The sequence below is a fragment of the Lissotriton vulgaris genome, chromosome 6, assembly GCF_964263255.1.
Source record: "Lissotriton vulgaris chromosome 6, aLisVul1.2, whole genome shotgun sequence".
Taxonomy (NCBI): domain Eukaryota; kingdom Metazoa; phylum Chordata; class Amphibia; order Caudata; family Salamandridae; genus Lissotriton; species Lissotriton vulgaris.
In genome coordinates, this window is record NC_141694.1 from 1,270,124,401 (window position 1) to 1,270,138,199 (window position 13,799).

Below are 13,799 nucleotides of genomic sequence, written 5' to 3' on the forward strand. Positions count from 1 at the left end.
GCATGATTTTCGGGTGCTAGGAGGGAGTCTGGCAAGATTTTCTCAATGTAGGCGGGCACGACCCTTCACAGTAAGTAAGCTGCTACTCGAGAAGAAAATCTACTCAAGCGGCAGCGAATAATGCTCTCTGGTGTGCAGTGCGAGCAGCACAATGCGCTGATTTACACCGGTTCGCAGAACTTTATGGAGTCTAGTGGAGTTTTCATATAACTCCGCTGAATTCCGCGAAGTAAAACTCCATGAGTTCCACCCACCTCTACTTTTACCACTGTTTCATGAAAGCAGATTTATGAAGCTGGTAATATATGACAAGAATAATTGTGTATATTTGTTTTGTTGCATGTTGTGGCGGTGTTGGTTTTTTGTGCTGCATTATTGCATTATGTTGTTGTGTCGTATAGTGGCTGTTGTTTTGTGTTCTGTTTTAATCGTGTTGCTGTGCTTACCCTGTTCTGATTTTGTTGGGTTGTTCTTTTGGTTTGGGTTATGTTATTGTATTTTGTGCGCTATTGTGTTCTGGAATTACTTAAGCGATGCCGACAAAAACTGCTAAAATTCCAACCAAAAGCAGCATTTTAATGTACAGTTTCAGTGACAACCATCTAGCATTGTCCAAGGTGGAAAAACACCACTACTGCAGCTCTTCAACCAGTCAAAATGCCTGTGAGGCCAAAACTGTGGAATAGACCATGGCATAAAATCGCACAAGGGGTGCTCATCGTATGTGGTATGGCCCACTGTATCTGTATGAACCACTCTTTTTGAAGCACAACACTAACGGCGTCCCCCCACTTATTTTACCGGAAGCTCGATAACTAGAGCAAATGAAGCCACACATTCACTCCTTGGGGATGTATGACGCTACAACGCAGGCTATTACAACGCCTGCCTTTACAACGCGGTTTTTACATCATAATCCATTACAACGCATAGCGCTTTGAGGTGCTGGATAGTGAAAAGTTTAATTTACTATTCCAACACCAGTCCCCGTGGACACCAGGGAAGGTGTTGGATAGTAAATTAAACGTATTCCCTATTCTAGAGCGCCCCCCAGCGCAATGCGTTGTAATGGTTTGCGTTGTAATGACCGCGTTGTAATGGTAGTGCGTTGTAAAAGTTTCGTTGTAAAGGTTGTTCACCCTCTTTGGCCTCTCTGGGGCGGGATTGGAGCTTATTCAGAACGCTGTTCACGCGCTGGCTTCTCTGATGCAATCGCATCTAAGGGGTGAGCGAGGGGAGGCAATCAGTCTGATGGTGCAAGCCACCTTTTGTGACGTCACTTCCTGTCGTGACGTAAGCGTCCCCCCACTTCTTTTTTTTAGGACTTGTGCCCTGAACACTAAGCTTATCACAGGCCAATTACATGAACCGATTCTGGGAACAGTCTTTGATAATGTGCAAGTTAATTTTGAATTTTAAATGTTTCAATTTTAATAATAATTTCTCGGCTCTTATGCCCTAAGTCTTCTTTTAGTTTTAAAAAAGTGTTTGGATGTGTAGCCTGAACTGAACGATGGGCATTTATAAGTCTTTTCTTTTTTCAAATTAAGTTTTGTAAACTATCTAAAAAAGACAATAAGTTACACTTGGCATGAGTTGCATTATACAGTATGTTGGTTATTAATGGATTTGTGTATATGTATGGCCAAAATAATACGGTACAATTTTAATCACTACGTCATGAGCATGGTGAGATCATGTAATTGTGGGTCATGTAAAATGTAGGTGCTCTTTTTTTTTGTTGCAGATCTATATAGCGCAAACACGGGCCGAAGGTATTGAACGCTCTACATGAGCACCAGTTACACTCCAAAAGGACACATTCATTTTTGGTAGGCATGGAGAGATTAAGTGATTTGCCCTTGGATGGGGCATTTGCCTTGGAATGATTAAAGGGACATAAGTTTGGAAAACAACTCATTGGTCACTGGCATGTATGGAGGATGGTGTGGCGGGGGAAAAAAAATAAAAGTAAATAAAATAAGTAAAAAAATAACCACAACTACCTTCCTAGCAAGATGTCCTCTTCGCTCCGGTCTTCTCCAGGCAGGCAGGCTCCAGCAGGACCCAGGAAATTGCATTAACCAATTATGGTGCTGCTTTCATGCAGCATGAAAGCAGTGCCAGGATTGGAGGGAGCGACCTTTTTGGCGCTCCCGCGTACAATGGAGCCCTATGCTTTCTCTAACCCAGCTGTCTTAGACAGTTGACTTAGAGAGGTTTCAAATGCGCATGTCTGGCTGCCGTCGCAAGACATCTGGCCAAAGAGACATGTGCACTTTAAGCTTAAAGTGCCCTGCCCATCACTGCTCTCTGCTGCTGCCTGACTGTCAGCTGCAGAACCCAAAAAGTCCTGCCCCCTTAAACACCACCACCCCCCCCCCGTACTCACGCTCGACTCTGGTTTTGAAAAATAAAATGATAATAAATGTATTTTATTTTTCATCTCTGAGGGCAATTTGATTAGTGGGGCGACGCTCCTCCGCCCTAACGGAGGTGTTGCTCTGGTCACCTGCACCACGACTGGATGAGCTGCCTTTTCCCTGACCCCATCAGTGTCGCAAAGTAACATGTGGGTGGCCTCGAAGGAACATCTAGAATACACTTTGTGCTCTTGACCTTAACAAGTCTCAGAAATAACTAGTCAAGCTTTCTCTGAGAGCATAACAGCAAACCATATCTAATTTGTTTGCACTAATGCAGAGAGTTGATCTCTGGTGTCCTTATTCCTTACTGCCATGACTCTGGGCACACTCAATGTCACAATCATCAACTGTGTTTTCAAGATAGCACTGCAAAGAACATTCTGGGCATTGCAGGAATACTGGTCAGATCCCTCAATATAGACACCACAGTCTTGTTCCCCTCCCCCCTTCCAGACTGTTTCCCTGACCGCGGGCACCAGGCACTGTAGGTTGCCCTCCTCGATTCTTCATTTTGCCGTTTTTTTTTTTTTAAATATAGCCCAAACTCGACCCGAAGGTATTGGAGAGCTTTACATGAACACCAGTTACCTTACACAAGGAAATTTTAATTTTTGGTAGGCACGAGGAGATCTAGGGCCTGATTGAGTTCAGCGGAACCCTTGGTGGAGATGCTTTGGCAGTCAGGGACCGCTGCACCAGTAGTCTGACCGCCGTATTACAACTACGGCTGTTGGACCTTTATAGCACCACTGCAACTTGGATACCTGGCAGTGGTGCAGCGGTGTGAGGCCTCAATATGCTTGACAGGGGCGCAGCGGCCCCACCAAGCATATTATAAGTTTTCCTCACAGCCAATATTTCATGGCGGTGTTCACGCCATGAAATTCTGGTGGTGAGGAAACCCAGGGTGCCCTACAGGGCCCCCTGCTGCCTCTGGGTCCTTGGGTGCATGCAGGGGGCACATGGTGTGCGCCGCTGTGTGCATGCACTCCCTTTCTTGCACGGCATGGACTTAACACTCCATGCAGTGCAGGAAAGGGCTTTGGATTTCCAGTTACGGTACCTTTTACAAAGGCACCGCCATGGGAATGCCAAAGGACCATCCAACAGACCAGGAGAAAACTCCTAATCTGGCAGGCGGTCAAGTTTGGCTGAGGCAAACTCGTAATCAGGCCCCAGGGCTTTGCCCAGAATCACAGGATGCTGAGCGACCTGAGACTCGAACATGGTTATCCTGATACAAAGCCGGCAGCTCTGGCCGTTATGCCGCATCATTTTAGCAACAGTATAAATGGCAGGCATTAAGTCAGCACTTTGTCACGTGTTTGGTTTGGGGCCGGTGATGGAAAACCTCAGAGTGGGTGCTCCATAGCCTTTTCAAACCCTTACAAACTTGAAACTGTTGGCTGCCTTAACTGCAAGCTAACCACGGAGACATCAATGCCTTTGAAGAGTATGAACACGAATATTGGGAGGCCTAAGGGCCACATACATTGTATGTAGTGAAGTACTGAAATTGGAATCTGTGCTTTTAGGTGGTGCAGCTGTTCCTACAATCTCACTGCAATCCACCCCCATTAAAGTCATTGGGGAACATCACATCACCCAAATTGTGCTTTGACCATAGGTACTATGTTATCATTCTGGGTCCTACCTAGGGCCAGGAAAGAGCGAGAGGGATCTCCTTTGCTCATCATCCTTCTATGTGTAGTGTTCAGTTCTTAGTGTCTTAGATTGAATAATTGCCTGAATCAATGAATGGGGATTTCTAAAGCATAGTCTTTGACCTGGAAGTTTTGTTACACTAGATCTGACAGTAAACGGTAAAAGAGGCACTTAGCACAATACTGAAGTACTTTTTAACCCTTAAAGTAAAGCACTGAAGTACTGGCCTTATGAAGTTTTATTCTTTGTGTTTCTGATTTCTGAGAGCCTAAACTTCAGCAGCTCCATCAGTGAACCTTGGACTGCTTTGCCACACTATCCTAAAGAGGTGCACTTGGTAATCGGTTTGGCACAATAGTATTGCATTTGTAATTGCGTTTATACAGCGCTTACTACCCCTGACGAGGTATTGAAGTGCTTTTTGGCGAGTAGCACACTACTACGGAATCCAAGGTGGTTTAGTGGTGAGTTAGTAGAGGGAAATATAAGTTGCAAATTGGAGTGGTGGGCATGTGAGTCTGTTAGTTGGATTGATTGAATAGGATAAAGGAGGAATAGAGAAGAGAAGAGTCTAGAAAGGGCCATTCGGGAGACCAAAGTAGTAAAATTAGGTTCGGAATGAGTCAAAGAAGGGATAGAGGAGATAGTATGGTGGGCCAAGGACATCAGAGCTAAGCAACTTACATTGTTGTAATTGGAGCAGAGCAACCACAGAGTGCCCTTGAGCGACTCGAACCAGGGATGAGGTTTGCTCAAATCTAGTGCAACATGGCACAGCAGCGAAAATTGGTCGGCTGCTTTGTGCGAGGAGGAAAGCATGACAGTGCCCTATCTACTTGGATATGGCACTGATGCCCTCTTCCCTAGAGCTGGCACTCTTTTATGCTGCCTTGCACTATGCCCACACCTTTGCACCATAGCTAGCATAGTTTTTGCACTGGAAATTGGAAAGTAAATAACAAATCAACAGTTTGTACAAGCTTACATGACTTTTGGTGACTTTGCAAATATGCAAAGTATTGACAAATCTGCCCCAGGTCTAAATTGTCATTATACTCAAGGCTGCCTGAACCCTAGGGCTGGGTGTGGTCTTTTAGCAGTGTTTTGTCAGCTTCTAATTTGTGTGATATTGCATCCAATTTCCACATTTCTTCGACTTGAAATTAGACTGTGCAAATTCTAGCAACCAAATGCACAGACTCAGTGATTGTGGCTCGAATTTGATTTTCAGGTTACACGTTGACACCCACAAGTTTATCTTCAGAAGCTTCTAATGAAGCTGGGGCTTGTCCTCCAAAATCTCTCAACTTGCAGCTTCTTATGTTAAGTTATGTTAGTAAGACGTATTAAGTGCACAGATTCCCTGGGGTGTCTTTGCACTAAAGCTAAAAGCAAACACAACTGAATAAAGGCCTAACTTTGGAAAAGCCAGGTTTATAGACTCTTTCTAAAAGATGATATAGAGTTTGCAGATCTAATGTGCAACGGAAGAGAGTACCAAAGTTTTGCAGTTCCGTAACTAAGGCTTCGACCACCACAGTTGGAAGTACGGACCCTGGGTACACTGATGAACCTAGCTTCGGTAGACGGAAGCAGTCTACTGGAATTGTACCACTTGAAAACTAATTTATTTAAAAAATGGGTCTTGTGTTATTCAGTGCTTTATATGCTAAGCACAAGGTCTTAAACTTAATGCGACTTGCCACCAGAAGCCAATGCAGTTTCCGAACTTCTTTGTAGACAGATTGATATTTAGCAGATACAATAGGAGTCTTGCGGCTGCATTTTGTTTCATCTGCAACTTTTTTAGGAGTTGACTTTGGATATTTTGATACAGACCGTTGCAGTAATCCAATTTAGATAATACAAATGCAGTCACAACCATCCTCCTGGAATTGGTCGGCAGGTAAGGAAGGATTTTCTTTATTTTCTTAATTAAGAAAATAGAGGAAGATACAGTGGCATTTATATGATACGAGTAAGACAGTTTATTATCAAGAACAACTGCTAAGTTTTTGGCTTTTGAAACGGGGTTAGGAGATTCCCCTAGTTCCACTGGCCACCATGAGGCATCTCATGTTGGTTGAAGGCTGCCAAAGATCAATACCTCGGTCTTATCAGAGTTGAGTTTAAACAATTGTGTATCGTCAGCGTAAGATGTTAAAATAAACCCATATTGTAGAATCAGGGGAGCTAGTTCTGACACACAGATGTTAAAAAGGGACGGACAAAGAGAGGAACCCTGCAGAACCACACAAGGCAGCACAAAAAGGCTCCTGATTTAAAATGGTCAAGTGAAACTGATTGAGCTCTGTCCGTCAGAAAAGAAGATAGCAGGGAGAGTGCAGAATCCTTTATGCCCACTTTTTTTAGGCGCAGTTTCAGCAGGTTATGGTCTACAGTATCGAACTTTGCTGGCAAATCGAGGGAAACTAGAACAGCAGCCCCACCTTTGTCCATCACTACCCTAATCTTCTCTGTGGCCTTAACTAGTGCAGGGTCCGTGCTATGCTCAGGACGAAATACAAATTGAGAAGAATCAAGCAAGTCATTAACATGAATAAATCGGGCAAGCTGGAGGTTCATAATTTTCTCCGCTAATTGGGCCGGCAGAGGCAGCCTGGATAAAGGATCGCCCTGATCTCTTGACTGGGTAGGAGTATTCTGCATCATTCAGAAACTCTGTCCATCACCTTTTCCAAAATTGATTTTATCCACACTAAGTGTGGGAGGGTATACTCAGACGTGAGTCCCTAGCTCATTGCACCATCAGGATTCAAGCAAGCCGGGCCGATGACAGCTGAAATGCCAGAAACCGGTCCCCGGTAGCTTGTCTCCTTTCTGGTGAAGAATTGGCTTGGTAGTTTGGTCTGCCCTGTTCCCATCATGCACTGGGACAGGAACAGACTAATTTGCATGTAGCCAGGTTCTGAGCTGGGATGGTGCAGTGAGCTAAAAAACGGTGATGGATCAAGCCCTGATCTCTTGACTGGGTAGGAGTATTCTGCATCATTCAGAAACTCTGTCCATCACCTTTTCCAAAATTGATTTTATCCACACTAAGTGTGGGAGGGTATACTCAGACGTGAGTCCCTAGCTCATTGCACCATCAGGATTCAAGCAAGCCGGGCCGATGACAGCTGAAATGCCAGAAACCGGTCCCCGGTAGCTTGTCTCCTTTCTGGTGAAGAATTGGCTTGGTAGTTTGGTCTGCCCTGTTCCCATCATGCACTGGGACAGGAACAGACTAATTTGCATGTAGCCAGGTTCTGAGCTGGGATGGTGCAGTGAGCTAAAAAACGGTGATGGATCAAGCCCTGATCTCTTGACTGGGTAGGAGTATTCTGCATCATTCAGAAACTCTGTCCATCACCTTTTCCAAAATTAAAAGGGCAACAGTTGCCAGGATTGGAGGCATCCAAATTAGGTTTTCTTAGCAATGGGAGGATGGATGCATCCTTCTATAAAGTAGGAAAAACTCCGTATTTAAACATAATATTGAAACTTTCTGTGAGAATGGTACCTACTTTACTAGCTATGGTTCTAATTACAGAGGGGGGGGCATGGGTCTGATGGGGATCCTGATTTAGCTGTCTAAATGAGCTTTTCTACCTGAGCAAGAAAACATATTTTGTCCTAAGCTGATACTGGAAGATTCCTTACTTAGCTCGTTACAAGTGGTGGCCTCGAATTGTGCATTATGTTGTTAACTTTATCCCTAAAAGTGTTTGCGATATTGTCACAGAAATTTTTACTACTCACTTTAAGTCTTACAGCGCAAAGTGGCAAGATTATAATTACCTGAAACAGTTCTTTAGAAGAATTTTTGGATTTTTCTATTTGATTCGCATAGAACGCTCCTTTCTTATTTATTAGCAAGGTTTAATATTTCGATAAAGCTAATTTATAGTTTTCTTTTTCCAGATGGTCATATTGCACTCTCCAGCGTCTTTCTAGTTTCCTACAGTTTTGTTTTTCTAATCTCAAAGCCTCTGAGTAACAGGGCGCGGAAGGCGTTTTCCAGTTACCTGATCCCTTTGAAGTAGGTATTGTCTCATGGAAGGCAGAATTGAGCCACTCTTTATATTCTATAGCTGCCAGCTCTGGGTTTGAGCTGATGGTGGGTTGGAAATGCTAAGCTGCATCAGGAGATTCACCAACTCAATTTTATTCCATGCTCTGAAAGCTGTCTGATGTGACTTAGAAGTTACCAATGAGGACACTTCTGGGGTTGTCAACACAAACAGAATCACAGAGTGTTCTGTCCAAGCTAATGAGAGGACTTCTTCAACTATGAGGGTTGGGACAGATGAGAAAATTCCATCTAGGGAATGTCCTGCCTTGTGAGTAGGATTATGTACCATTTGTGCCAATCCTATAGTCTCCAGTGTGTCTAAATGGGCTTCTGTGTCGTTATCCAACCAGTCTTCTAAATAGAAGTTAAAATCTCCTACTATAGTAAAATGATTCATGCTTAATGCGGATTCTAAGAGTGAGCAAATGTTACTAGCGAAAATTCTTCTGGACCCCAGGGGACGATACAGTAAAAGGCCATTGAACGTTCTTTCGGGTTCATTTCTAGAGCGAAATGGAGCACTTCACAATAAGGGTTCAAGGCTGTGGTGAATTTAACTCTGTGCTTTTCTCGGTAGATGATGGAAAGCCCTCCCCCCTCTTAAGGGGTCTGTCAAGCCTAAAAGACAGAAAGCCTGAAGGTGCCGCTATCACAAAATCTGGCGGCATCGGCCCAAGTTTCCGTGAAAAATAATACATTCAGTTGGTGATTTAAAATGAGCTAAGGACCTAACGTTGATAAGACCACAGCCAAGGTCCGCCATCACTGTAGTTGCAAATATGCTGTCAGACAGCCTCACGTTCGAGGTCCAGCAGGCCCTTACCATCTGCTCTTCCAGCCGCTTAAAGCCGCACCCACATCTATGAAGTTGTTGCGGGTATATGTCACCTAGGTTAAAGTGGCAGCATTTGGGGCTAAAGGCCTTACTCTTAAGGTCAGAGATTTCCTTACCTGAATAACTTATAGCATCTCTCCCCTCAGAACCAGGGTACCTGGCATTAGGTGTGTTCCGACTGTGGACGCGCGTAGTTAGGCTTGCCTTTGGCGTGTGTTTTGTTGTTGTACAGTGGCATTGTTGAATTAGCAAATATGGGTCCCAAATTGTGGCAAGGCAAATAGACTTTAAGGGTGCAGTAAGTACCTGTAGTGTGCACAGTCAGCATGGGTGTCATGTCAGAGAACAGTCCCCAAGGGGCGCAATGGGCATTTGCACCTGTTTTTGTGCCTCTAGAGTTCTTCTGTATTACAGAGGTAGCTGCAGATGCTTGTGCAGCCAAATGGATCATAGGGCTTGCATTTTGAGCCCATGCGATCTCGATGGGACGTTCCCTTATTTACATCGGGATGGTACACTTGAAAATGAGAGCACACCTTTGGCCCTGAACGACATTGCAGAAACAGGGGTAAACAGGCTCCGGGAGGCATGCTGGCTGTGTGACACATTGGAAGTGGCACAGAGTTAATGTGGCAAGTGAGGATGCCTTTTGATATCTGAGGCACCGTGGGTGCCTCAGGCATCGCTCCACAAGCTGTAGACTGCAGGTGGATCTGCTTATACACTGGACCCACCTGCAGGGGATCCCTGACCTCACTTTTTAAAATCAGGCCATACATTTGCAGTGAAACGCAGAGCAGTGGTTTGTTATGTTATGTTAAACAATGTCTAAAGCACACGTTTGCCCTGGGGTGTCTTGGGGCTAGCATAACTTGACAACAACTGGAGGAGCTATTTGGTTTTATTGTTAAAAAGCTAAGTTTTCAGGAGCTTTCTGAAGGCAAGTAAAGAGGGAGTAGCCCTAATAAAAGAAGCCAGGGTTTTTTAAACTGGCTCTCCACCTTCCACGGCCGAACTGTCTTAAACACAAAGGCGACTTTGCACCTACACTGATTAAAGCATCCTTTTTTAATATGCCTAACATCCTATTGTGCACCAAGTACAACAAATGATAGTTCACCTGTTGCTGAATGAGACCATGCACCTTATTGATTTAATACTGCCATAGAGGTGCTGGTGATAATAAAAGCAACACTCTATGGGACTGGTTCGTCCAGTGCCTGTGCTAATTCTGCTTGTGCCAAACAGACATTAATTCCTGGATCAAACGCCATTTTTTTCTTGACAAAGTGTGTGTATCACTGGCGTGCCTGCATCTGTACCCGCTTTGTGCACCTCTGGGGTGGTCCGGTATTACAGAAGCTGGTGATAATACTTATACAGCCCCTTCAGTCATGCAGATACAAAAAAAATGCACCCACTTGATCTCAAAAGGCATGACCCAATGCAAATGAGGAAGTGCCTTTGACCCAGCAGATGAGCCTAATTACCTAAAAAAGTACAGGGACTAGAGGTTGGTCTGGAAGTCCATTACCTGTTCACCACCTAAGATGCAGCCATAGATAGCCCCGAGAGATGCCCAAGAGGTGAACACAATCACAAAGTTTGTGTGCATGTGGGGCCTGCCCACGCTTCAAACTCACTCAGTCTGCCACCTGCTTTGACTAAATCTGTGGCTTGAAACTGTTGTGCTACTATAGCCTTAGAGCCCGACGTAGTGGGCTCTACTGGCCATTAAAGGCTTGACAAGGGAGCGGGTATTTAATGGCCGGTAGAGCCCTCTACAGAGGGCTCTAAGGCTATTAGAACATACCACCGCTAGAGGGCAAAATGTTCTAAATTTATAATAACAAAGACCTCTTGGAGACCGAGGGGGTTGAAAATCCCCTCGGGCTCTGAGAGGCCTTTCTTCAGAGAAACAGCTGTGAAACGAAAAATAACGTTGAAATGTTGCCCTCCGGGCTTCTACCAGCCAGTAGAAGCCTGCAGCACTCCATTGTCTTTAATGGAGCGCTCAACCTTCCAATGTTCAAATATGAGTTCATGCCTGTGGGCACAGCAATTTTCTTCTCATAGTCCATTGTCATGGCCTGTCCCAGATACACATGTAGAAGCGAAACCCCAAAAGCCAAAATTCAGCACACCCCAAAATTCAAAACACCCAAAATTTTCCTTTGGCGGGTCTGTTCCGCAGTTGATTTTGCACTAAAAGGAAACCTCCCAAACATCAGACCTAACATTCATTTAGGTGAGTTGCAAACAATAACTTGGACCACTCAATAACTGAATTCTAGATCTTAAGAAAGTTAATGGGTTTTATTACAAAATTTCCATATGGGCTTGAATTAAAAGTTATGCAAAATAGTCATAAATCGGGGGGCATGGCTTGCTTGAATGCCCGAGTAGACACTTTTGCTGCAGTTCCTGGCAACAATTATATAATCCCGCTATTGATGTAATACTGATGTCTGATTTTTGTGTTTTAGTAATTTTATGCTTACCTTTTATGGCACTCTGAGGCCTTTAGAATTCTTAAGACTGACCTTTCAAAAGTAACAGTTTTTGCAATGGCCAAATTTCTTGAAGCAGCATGGCATAGGAGATTGCTTCTAATTCCTAGGGTACTTCATCCCTGACTCAGATTATGTATTAGATAGTGTGCAAATTTCTTGTATCAGGTCATTTTATGTAAAAAAAAATTGTCATATTGTTAAATCGTCTCCATTTTTAATCTTTAATTTCATAGATTGTTTGTAAATAACTAATTAGTAATGCTTTCTTTAAACTTTTTATATAGTCTAGGTTGATGTGTATTGGGGCATTCTCTCTTTTTATCCGTGTGCTATCCCGCTATTAATGTAATACTGATGTCTGATTTTTTTGTGTTGTAGTAATTTTATGCTTATCTTTTATGGCAAATTGCCGAAATAAAGATTAATGAGAATTATATAAACTAAAGAAAAATCCTTCAAAATCCTGAACCTTTCCCACAAAACTCTCTGGCAATAGTAAGGTACACTTGAGGAAGCTGTTAATGTGGAATTTTCTATGTCCCGACAAACACGGCGGCTCGAGAATCAACTGGAGTGACAGGACCAGCGCGGCCAGGCCTAAGCAGAGACAGAACCCCCCCGGAGGGCTCTGGCACTCTGACGCGCAGAAACTCTCGTTGGGAGGGAAGGGTAGGGGGGAGCAGACCACAAACTCAGGATTGTGTGTAAAAGGCTGCTTTATTGACACAGGTGCACATAACAATATAATTCCTCTGCAAATGCCTTATAAAACTAAACCTTACTAATCAACCAAATACCTGGCCCTTGAACCTGCCCCTAAAATTTCCTTGAACCCGCTACCACCCGTACATTACAGCATTACAAACAATACGAAGCAATGCATCAAAGTATAAACACATAAATTCAATGCATCCATTAAACAACCTCCCCTGCCTGCCTCTTTACAACTGTCAATCACTGAACATGTGTAACCGAACTAAAAATTAACCTGCCTAACCTTTCCCTGTCGATAACCCAACTCCAACAATAATCAAAAAACCTCTGCCAACCCTGGCAAACTTCCAATAACCCCGACACAGCACCTGTTCCAAGCGACAGTACATAGCCAAATCCTTGCTCACCTGTCCCAACAGAATCAGGAAAAAGGAAGACACTAAACCCCAAATACCATAAAAAAGAGTGAGGGAGGGCAAAAACTACGCTACGCCAAAGCTCCCAGCCACCAGGTCACCAAACCTAAAATGGTGGCCGGGAGTAGGAGCCCAACGAATTTATAATTGTGCTCCAATTGGGATATAAATAAACAATCCCAAAACAAAATGGCTGGCTTGAAGAACGCCCCTCCCAAACTGCCCGGGAGGGACCTCCCTTTGGTCGGCTATCCCCCTAAGCCCCCTTGGGAGGGAGGGGTGGGGAGCAGACCACAAATTCAGGATGGTGTGTAAAAGGCACTTTATTGAAACAGGTGCACTTAACAGTATAATTCTTCTGCAAACGCCTTACAAAACTAAACCTCACTAATCAACCATATACCTGACCCTTGAACCCGCCCCACCCGTACATTACAACATTACAAACAATATAAAGCAATGCATCAAAGTATAACCCCATAAATTCAACCTCTCCGTTAAACAACCTCCCCTGCCTGCCTCTTTACAATTGTCAATCACCGAACATGTGTAACCAAACAAAAAATTAACCTGCCTACCCTTTCCCTGTCGATAACCCAACTCCAACAATAACCAAAAAACCTCTGCCAATCCTGGCAAACTTCCCATAACCCCCGCCACCCAGAAAGAAGGGGGGTGAGGAAACTACCCCTACTTTCTGCCCCCCCCAATTAAGCTAGCTGCTGACCGCCTAAGTGGAATGCATCTGGACGTTCAAGCATTTCGACAACAACTCCCGAATCTCCAGTAAATAAAGGTCCATGCCAAGCCTAGATAGGTGTACTCCGCCATCTATGAAAAATCCCACTGCCTCAAAATCTATCTCCTTGTGTGTCATTCTTCCATAACCAAGACTGAGACAAAATCTGGACATTTTAGTGTTCACCTTTCTCCGCGCCCGATCAATGGCCCTAGGGTTCAAAGCGCCTCTCCAAACTCTGCGTGGAGCCAACTCAGTCCACAACACGTGACACCCAGACCATTGCTCCCTTAAACGTGACAAGTACCTCTTCATAGCCCTCATCAGGACCACATCCTTCACTCCGCACAAATCGTTTTCGCCAAGGTGAATCAACAAAACATCCTGGCACTGACCCCTATCATCAATTTATTAAG